Consider the following 9,411-nt stretch of genomic DNA (forward strand, 5'->3'; position numbering starts at 1 on the left):
GGGGGCCAGCTGCTGCACACTTCTCCGCAGAACGTCTGTGGGAAAAGGCCAGACAGTCCTGCTACTGGCCCTTCATGTTGAGGGACATAAGGCATTGGTTTGAACAATGTATGGCCTGTCAGACTCACAGGAGCCCAGTCCCTGGGCCAAAGGCTCCTATGGGAGGGGCCCAAGTATGCCGTCCTCTGCAGCGAGTGGCCGCAGATATCCTGGAGCTGCCCATGACATCTCAAGGGAACAGATATATTTTAGTGGTAGAGGACTATTTCACTAAGTTTGTTTCCCTGTATGCTTTGCCTAACCAGACAGCACACTCTGTTGCACGCTGCCTTTTTGAGGATTATGTATTGGTGCATGGGGTCCCCAAAATCCTGCATAGTGATCAGGGCCGTCAGTTCGAGGCAGAAGTGATCCAGATCCTCTGCCAGCGGCTGGGGATAAAGAAAACCCGTACCACTGCCTATAACCCCAAATCAGATGGCATGGTGGAGCGCCATAACCGGACTTTGATTGATCAGCTGGCCAAGCTGTTGCTTTCTCATGGCGGTGAGTGGGACACATATGTGAAGCATGTTGCTTTTGCATATAACACTTCTATGCATGCCAGCACCCGGTTTACCCCATTTTACCTCATGCATGGACGTGAGGCTCGAGTTCCTGCCAACGTGCTAGTGTTCCTGACTCCCAGGCACTGGATCTCTGATGGATTATGCCTCCATCATGGTGGAGCGCCATAACCGGACTTTGATTGATCAGCTGGCCAAGCTGTTGCTTTCTCATGGCGGTGAGTGGGACACCTATGTGAAGCATGTAGCTTTTGCATATAACACGTCTATACACGCTAGCACCTGGTTTACCCCATTTTACCTCATGCATGGACGTGAGGCTCGAGTTCCTGCCGACGTGCTAGTGCCTGCTAGGGCTCCTGACTCCCAGGCACTGGATCTCTGATGGATTATGCCTCCATCATGGCGGAGCGGCTGGAGTCAGCATTCAGCACAGCCAGGCTTAACTCTGCTGAAGCTCATGAAAGACAGAAGCTGTACTATGATCAGGGTAGCTGCCACCGTCCCTATATGGTAGGTGCGCTGGTGTGGATTAACAACCCCCCAGAAAGCCGTATGAAGCTGGCACCGCACTGGAAGGGTCCATATCGGGTCGTGCAAGTGCTGGTTTCTGGTGGAGAGTCTGCACTAACGTATCGCATCGTCAATGCCCTCGACCCGATGGAGCGAGCCCCGGTGGTTCATCATGATAGACTGAAGCCATACACTCTGCCATTGCCTGCACAGACCGTTCCGACTCCGGCTGCTGTGATGTCTCCTCTTGGGGTCGAGTCTTCGCTTCCCCAGCACGGGAATCAGCCTCAGACTGGTGAGATGGACAATGGACCGTGGGGGAAAAAGTCTGTTTCAGGCTGTTTTTCTCATTTTTGTGATTTCAAAGGTGTTATCTGAATGTTTGGTAAGGTTTGAATTTTGTGTTACCACTGTCTGGAAGGGTTGGATTCCGGGTGATGTTTATATGAATGTTTATATTTGAATTTTTTTTATTTATTTATTTTATTTATTTTTTTCCTCTTCCCCTGTGTTTTGGGGATGTAGTTTGCTGGGTCCCTGTTTTTTTTTTTTTAGGTGAGACGGGGACGTCTCTTGTTGAGGGGGGGACGTGTGTAACAAACTGTTATATGTTTGAATGAAAAAGAAGGTGTGTCCTTTCCAGTTGCCGGAGAGCGAGAGTTCGCTGGGTTATACGGCAGGGGGAGCACGTGAGTGTTGTTGTTTTGTTTTGCTGGAGAGAAGAATAAAAAGTTAAGAGAAGCGGGGTTACCGCTGAACACACTATTCCGTCTGTTGTTTACATGATCCAGATATATTTATATATATATATATATATATATATATATATATATATATATATATATATATATAGCTAGCCGCACCGTATTCACGAACCCAGAACGCTCGGTTACACAACTGGGCAGGAGCTTAATACCCTGAAAGAGACTGTTTAGTAACTGTTTAGTAACTCCTGGTCCTTCGTTTGACAACGTGATTCAGCCTTAGTTTGTCAAATACAGAGAAAACAAATTAATAAGCATTAAAGTACGGTTTATGGGATGGGTTTCTGCAATGTTATCAGCATGTTAAAAGCTCATCTTCAGAACCAATCTCTGCTTAAAATGGTGATCTGCACCATGTAATCTACTTTCAGCAGTTATCACCGGTTATTGCACCGTAAACTGCAGAAAATACGTGCAGAGTTGCTCTGTCTGCCTTTACTACCGTCGGCTCCTATGGCGGAGGGATATTTCAGCTGGATACAAAGTGTCTAGTGCTGGCAGGTCTCTTAATAACCCCTATTTCATCACTTATTTTAGAGCCCAAATAAGCGATTTCACTTTCAGAAACATGCCCAAAAAAAACGTAACTTGTGACTCATGAAATTTAGAAGCGCTTTTAGAAAAAAGAAGCCCAAAGTCGCATGTGTCCGAGGGTAAAAGAAACTTTTACTCACTGTTGGCAACATTGAGCGCAGCGCGGGTCTGTTCTGCTACAGTTTTCTAGCACTCTTGAAACTACGGAAAGCGCCGAGGGTAAAAGAAACACAGTCCGGAGAGCGCGGCGGGGGGAAAAACATTAGGGAACGGTGTGTGTGTTTTGACGCGCGATTAACGCCGACAAAAAAATTGTCGCCGTTAAAATGGGTTTACGTTAACGCCGTTAATAACGCGTTTAACTGACAGCACTAATTAATTCCTTTTTTTTTTTCTTCCCAGTGTCCTGTCTAGCAATGTGGCAAAAGAATTGATATCTTAATGCCAAATAGAGCTCGACAGATTTTGCTTTCACAAGTGGAGCAAACAGCTTTCGCCATAATGCTCCACTTGATTTATGCTTGTAAATAGCTTTATTGTGATTCCTGCAGGGAGAATTTCTAATTATATGGACATGACAATGGGAGAGTAAAGGAAGAACAAGAAGAGAAAAAAAAGGGAAAGAAGAGGTGAAAGAAAGAAGAGATAAAAGGAAGAGAATGATAAAACGTCCTCCGTCTGCTCCATCACCTGGAAAGAGACACAAAAAGAACAGCACAACCAACAGACATAAAGCAACAGATACAATCGTGTAACACCTTGATACCATTGCTAAATCATATGTATTATTATTTAAGCTGACTGGTGATTGAAATGCTAAGGAAGTACTTTGCAGTGCAGTGAATGTCCGCCGTACCAGTGGGAAACGAACCAGGCTAACCCAGACGCGGACGACAGAGCGTTTCCATGGCAACAAGCGGAATCTTCAAAACGCCGTTTTCGGAGTATAGTATGGGCCTCCGTTAAAATCCTTCACTGTGACAACTTTGGAGCAACTGCGCTGCCTGAACGTGAGACGGATTATGCTGTATAATTTCTGAATGTGCATGTATGCACGGCGGAGTGAAACGGAAATCCCCCTCATCAGCTGAGCGCGCGCTGCAAGTTTTTCCTGAACAATCTCTTCGGAACTTTTTCACTGGACTCAACACTGTACAGGATCAGAGCTGCAGGACAAATTCATCTGAGAAAATACGAACTGAAACCGTGAGTAAAAAAAAAAAAAGACAAGAGGACAGTTAAAAGGAAGAAGAAAAAAAAACATTTAACAACTCACATTTTTGGAATTATTTCTGTGTGAACAGAACTGAAGTTATTCCAGCATAATTTGCATTATACAGACTGGGGTTCACACAAGTGTGCATTATGGCCACTCATCCTGACTTGGCTGATATAGGTGATGATCTGGACTTTAGGTCGCTCCCAAACCTCAATACCCATGATCTTGAACGTAAAGTACAAAGTTTAAAAGATGAGGTGGACATGCTTCAACAATGTCTACATGAATCATTGGATCTCCAGAAAAATATTTTAGAACGTTGGGCTCAACCAGCTAAAACTGTCCCTAAGGTCCCAGGTGCTCAGGTTACTCATCCTCTTCCTCAGGCGTCGTCTACTCCGTATGTGCCTAGTGTACATACCAGGAAAAAAGAGCGTTACAACTCAGCACCTGACCCCACTCAGTCCATGAGAGCTCCGCATCAGAACCATTCGGATTCGCTGGAGTTAATTAATACTACCAGAGTCCTCGCAGCCGCTTTACACCAAGCTAAATTAGAACCCACCGTGTTCACTAATGATGGTGGTCTCCACCCAGAGGAATGGCTGCAGTCTGTCAATGCTTACAAGACCTCTTTGGACTTGACAGACACACAGATTCTCAGAGAACTACCACATTTTCTAGCTAAGGAACCAAGGAAGTGGTTTAGTGTTCTAAGCTCTCATGTATCTTCTTGGGCTGAATTTTGTGAACTTTTCAGAACTGTGTTCCTACCTACTGACGACCAGGAGCATATTATGAGAGGTATCTTGGACAGCTTCCAGCACCCCGAAGAACCTCTCCCAACATTTGCAGCCCACATGCTCAGTGAGTTCAAAAGACTGAGGAACCCTCCGTCTGAGAAAGAGCAAATTGACCTTATCTGTAAGCATGCAGTAGAGAAGTACAGAGTGGCACTGTATGGAACACCTATCAGGTCAGTAATTGATTTGGTGCTGCGTGCCCATGAGCTACATTCTGTTCTCGGCACCAGCCTATCACAGCCATCAAGAATCCAGATGAAAAATAGAACTGATGGTGGACCCTACTGTTTCAAATGTTCCATGCCTGGTGTTACAACCCGCACATGCCCGAACTGTTCCACTGAATATCAGGGGGAACGACATTCTAAAAGGTCTACCAGGGAGCGTCCCCAAACTCCACCTGTGGATTATCATCCTGTGACACAGACTGCAGACCCAAAAAGCGCTAACGTGGCAAGAGAAGCAAACCCAGCGGGTAGGAAGCAGGGAAACTTCAGGGGGGGGAGAGTTTTTCACAGGGCCAACCCTCCCCCCAGTCAGTAATATTGGCCCCGCTGCCTGTGTCAGTACCAAATTCGCCACCTATGCTCAATCACGTTGAAGATGGAGCTTCGCAATCATCTTGGAACACTCCTTTCAGAGTTAAAGTGAACTTTAAAGGAACAGCTCTGGAGGCCACACTTGACACAGGTGCGTCACTTTCAGCAATAAATGCAGACCTGATACCTGATAAGACCCAAAATGTCTCATTAAAGAATCAGTGGCATTCCCCGCCCATAAGACTGGCCAACAGCACTGACTGCAATCCATTAGGAGTAACCTGGTTGACCATTGGATTTATGGGCAAGTCAATCTATCAACGATTTGTTATAGTGCAAGACCTGTCATCTCCCTTAGTTCTTGGGATGGACTTTATGACTCGCACTTCACTAACTATTCATGTCCCATCCAGAACAGTAATTATGGATGACAATCCCCCATTTCTGGATGAACCCTGTGAAAATGACTTTGTGGTGGCTGATCTTGAGTGTGGAACAATGACTCTGCAGAACACTCCAGAGGTCTCACTCAAAGAAAAAGTTGAAGACGCCAACTTAAATTCTGCAGAAAAAGGAGGACTGCTAAAGTTGCTAGATAACTACAGTGATCTGTTTGATGGTCGCCTGGGTCGCACTTCTCTGGCAGAACATGTCATCGTCACGGGGGATGCGAAGCCAGTTAACCTGCCACCTTACCGCACCTCCCCAGCTAAAAAGCAAATCATTGAAGAGCAAGTGCAAAAGATGCTAAAGGATAACATCATTGAACCTGCATCTGGACCATGGGCAGCTCCTGTAGTGATTGTGAACAAACCCCCCCGTGAACCACGGTTTTGTGTTGACTTCCGGGGTCTAAATCAGCTGACTGTGAAAGACTCTTACCCACTCCCACGAGTGGATGAATCATTGGACTTTCTATCAAGAGGAAAGTTTCTGACAACATTAGACCTTGCTCGAGGTTACTGGCAGGTCCCAAAGACTGCTTTCATCACGCATTGTGGCCTGTTTCAGTTCAAAGTCCTTCCTTTCGGCCTATGTAATGCCCCTGCGACCTTCCAACGACTTATGAACAATGTTCTGGCAGGCCTGATTTATAAGTCGTGTGCGGTGTATCTGGATGATATTGTTGTCGCATCACCAACGTTTGAACAGCATCTACTTGACCTGGAGGAAGTCCTTATCAGGCTTAAATCTGCGGGCCTCTCATTGAAGCTGAGCAAATGTCAATTCTGCCTTACAGAACTCACCTTCCTCGGCTACCGTGTTACTCCATCTGGCATTCATCCTGACCCCGACAAGGTGAGAGCTGTGACGGAGTTTAACGTGCCAACCACAACAAAGCAGGTGAGACAGTTTCTTGGTTTAACAGGGTACTACCGCCGCTTTGTGAAAGACTGTGCCAGTCATGCAGAACCACTCTTCGCTCTCACAAAAAAGGATGTGACATTCAACTGGAATAACAAGTGCCAAGCAGCTGTGGACTTTCTAAAACATTCCATAACTTCGGCACCAGTCTTAAAGTTCCCTGACTTTACGTGTCCGTTCTTCATCCACACTGATGCATGTGATGCTGGACTTGGAGCAGCTTTAATGCAGAAGGATGAGGATGGGAAAGATGTGGCTGTGGCGTTTGCTAGCCGTGCTCTGCATAAATCAGAAAAGCCCTATTCGACTCCAGAAAAAGAATGTCTGGCTGTTATCTGGGCATTGGAACATTTCCGTCCCTATGTTGAAGGTTTACATGTGACTATTTACACCGACCACAGCAGCCTCAAGTGGTTGATGTCTCGCCCCAATCCCTCTGGTAGGCTCGCCAGGTGGTCTCTTTGCCTTCAGGACTTCGACTTCAGCATCATACACAAACCTGGAGAACGTAATAAGGTGCCTGATGCCCTTTCACGTAACCCCCTCCCTGATGTGGATGCACCTATAGATCTTCTTCCTCCCTACGCCATGATCGGCAGTATGGATCTTCGAGCTCTGCCTTCTGTAATTGTGTCGGACCGTCCTCATGTTCGTCAGTTGCAGCTGGAGGACCCAGTCACAGGCAACTTGCTCCGTCGACTCGAAAATGACCAACAAAGGGACGAGGATGATCAGGACCTGCAAAAGTACATTGTACAGGATGGTCTCTTATATTTCATCGATCCAAAAACAAGGTGTGATCTTCACCCACTCAAGCAGATTAAACTTTTTGCCCCTTCTGCACTTCGTAGTTATCTGCTCAAGTATTACCATGACCATCCAACAGCCGGACATCTGGGCATTGCAAAAACTCTGGCACGCTTGCGTCTCAGATTCTTCTGGCCAAACATGAACTCTGATGTAAAAAAATATGTGATGTCATGTTGTCCATGTCAAACCTCTAAGCCAAGTCAAAGAAAACCAGCAGGTCTTATGGTCCCAATCCAACCACAGAGACCATGGGAGTACACAGGTGTGGACTACATTGGCCCACTACCCCGCACACAAAGGGGAAATGCATATATCCTGGTCTTTGTAGACTATTTCTCCAAATGGATTGAAGTGAGCGCTGTGAGGGAAGCAACAGCTCAAGTTGCTGCTAATAAGTTCATCACTGACATATTTGCCCGACATGGTTCTCCATCCTACCTTATTTCAGACAGGGGAACACCTTTCATCAGTGAACTGTTTGAGCATGTTGTGTCAAAACTTGGAACTGAGCACAGACTGACAACTGCCTACCATCCTCAAACTAATGCAACTGAACGTGTGAATCGCACATTGAAAACAGCCATTCGAGCATATATTGAGGATAAGCATACTTCCTGGGACAAATATCTTCCCCAGATCTGTTTTGCACTGCGGACTGCACCTCATGAAAGCACAGGTTTGAGCCCATCAATGATGCTCTATGGACGGGAGTTGGACACCCCCTTGGACCTCATCACTCAGCCGTCGTGGGAAGGAATGGACGACCCTGAGACTTCTTACTCAGATCATCTCAGAGCTTCGATTCAAGATGCTCATGACCATGCTCGTACAGTTCTCGCAGAAAGTCATACAAGGCGAAAGCATTACTATGACCTAAGACGACGCCCAGTCTCTTTTAAAGTTGGAGATTTGGTCAGAGCAAAATCACACCCAAAGTCTGATGCATCAGCTAACTTCTCAGCAAAGTTGGCACCTCTCTACACGGGTCCGTACCGTGTCAACAAAAACATGTCCGATGTGAACTATTGCCTAACCAAAGCGGACACGGGAGAAAAAGCCGGAGTATTTCATGTTGCAAACCTTCAACCGTTCTACACCTGGGCAACAACTTCACCTGACAAACACTTGAAGCGAAAGACTTCTCATGATTTGGATTCCAGTTTACCAGACAGCAGCTTGCCCCCTGCTCTTATGGACCCAGAGCATGACTGTGATGCTGTCGACGCTGCTGTTGTTTCTGACGATGTCTCAGATGACACTGACTTTGACGTTGACCCTGTTCCCCCCTTGTTGGAGCAGGACTCTGTTCAAAGCACTGAAGTTGCTTCGGAGAAAGCTGTTAACAGTTCACCCCCTGCTAACAATGGGTGTGCTGTTGGTGTTTCTTATAACTTTAGACCAAGACGTGTTCCGAGGGTCACCGCTGACTGGTCAGTCAATAGGTGGACCAACCCATTTCATACCTCCAGGTTTGACCTGAAGTGACCTCATTTGCATTTTATGTTCTTTGTGTTCGTTGGTGTTATGACCGTTGTTTAAGTTTTGTGTGGGTCATGTTTAAATGTTTCTCACATATTTTGGTAATTGTTCTGGGTTTCTACAAAACAAAAAAAAAAAAAAAAAAAAAAAACAAAAAAAAAAAAAAAAAGGGAATTTCACTTATAATGCCCTAAGTTTATTTTCGTTTTCCAGTAATTTCCCTTTGTTGGAAACTGTCATGTATGCCGGTTTTTCAATATGGTGCTGTGTATTCCCTGTTTACTTTTGACTGCTTATCCATGTATGGAGGGTCGTTTAGTATCGACTGTACCTTTGCTGTGTTCGGCTGTGGGCAGCCTTTTTTTGACCAGGGGGGAATATGTAACAACCGTAATTGTATATATCTCTTTAAGTTACTACAGTCTCACTAGTGACATCATATGTATGCGCCACTGTTTTTCTCTGTAGAGAGCGCGGGAGATATATATACAAAACGGAGGCGGTCATGTTAGCACCCTATTTTATTTGGTGACGTTTTAGGTTGTTGGAACTCTGCTCATGTCATGTTTGATAAAATAGCAGCCGTTCAACCGGGCTTTGTAAGGTTGGTGAAGAGAATTCATTAAAGGACAGCATTGTGGAATTTCCAGTACCAATGTGGTCGTGAGTTTCTGAACGTCTCAACGAGCCTGTGCCTCCTCTCCACCCTTCCACACAACCCAAACCGTTACAGGGGTTCACCTGGACAGGTCGCCAGTCTGTCGCAGAAAATAATAATAATAATAATAATAATAATAATAATAATAATAATTGATACAT

Source organism: Fundulus heteroclitus, unplaced genomic scaffold (assembly GCF_011125445.2).
Source record: "Fundulus heteroclitus isolate FHET01 unplaced genomic scaffold, MU-UCD_Fhet_4.1 scaffold_41, whole genome shotgun sequence".
Taxonomy (NCBI): Eukaryota; Metazoa; Chordata; class Actinopteri; order Cyprinodontiformes; family Fundulidae; genus Fundulus; species Fundulus heteroclitus.